Source organism: Mandrillus leucophaeus, unplaced genomic scaffold, assembly GCF_000951045.1.
Source record: "Mandrillus leucophaeus isolate KB7577 unplaced genomic scaffold, Mleu.le_1.0 Scaffold966, whole genome shotgun sequence".
NCBI classification, from domain to species: domain Eukaryota; kingdom Metazoa; phylum Chordata; class Mammalia; order Primates; family Cercopithecidae; genus Mandrillus; species Mandrillus leucophaeus.
In genome coordinates, this window is record NW_012110541.1 from 166068 (window position 1) to 166889 (window position 822).

Genomic DNA, 822 nt, shown 5'->3' on the forward strand with positions numbered 1-822 from the left:
GTCCCGGCCGGTGTAGCTCCAGAGTCCGGAGGGTGGCTGGGTCAGCTTGAACATGGGCACATGTCTGGCTGAGCCCCTCGTTCTCCTCCATATAGTCTCAGGGTCCTCTCACTCTCCACGTGGCCTTTCCAACAGGAAAGTAAGCCGGTTGCATGGTGGCTCAGGGTTCCCAGGACTACAAATGTGGAATCCACTAAGATTTCCTAAGGCATAGCCCTAGAGCTTGCACAGTCTTCAAAGCCCAGCATCTGTCCCTGTCCTATTATTTTGTTTTGTTTTGTTTTTTGGGATGGAGTCTCAATCTTGTCGTCCAGGCTGGAGTGCAGTGGTGCGATCTCAGCTCACTGCAACCTCCACCTCCTGGGTTCAAGCGGTTCTCCTGCCTCAGCCTCCCAAGTAGCTGGGATTACAGGCACCCACCATCATGCCTGGCTTATTTTTGTATTTTTAGTAGAGATGGGGGTTTCACCATGTTGGCCAGGCTGATCTCGAACTCCTGATCCCAGGTGATCCACCCGCCTCAGCCTCTCACAGTGCTGGGATTATAGGCATGAGCTACCCCGCCCAGCCTCCTGCCCTGTTCTTCATCCAGCACCCTGAAGTGAGCCCCTCCACGTGTGCCCCTTGGCACAGCTGGCACAGTGTCACCTCTGTCACATTTTGTTGTTTCAGGCAGCCCAGATTCAGTGAAGTAATGGATAGAGGGCATGAATACCAGGAGGTGCATTTCACTGGGGGCTACCACTGTAACCGATGACTACATATGTCCTGTCTTTCCAGCTGGAGTCTAACTCTTCAGGGGATGCAGGGATGTGTTCTATC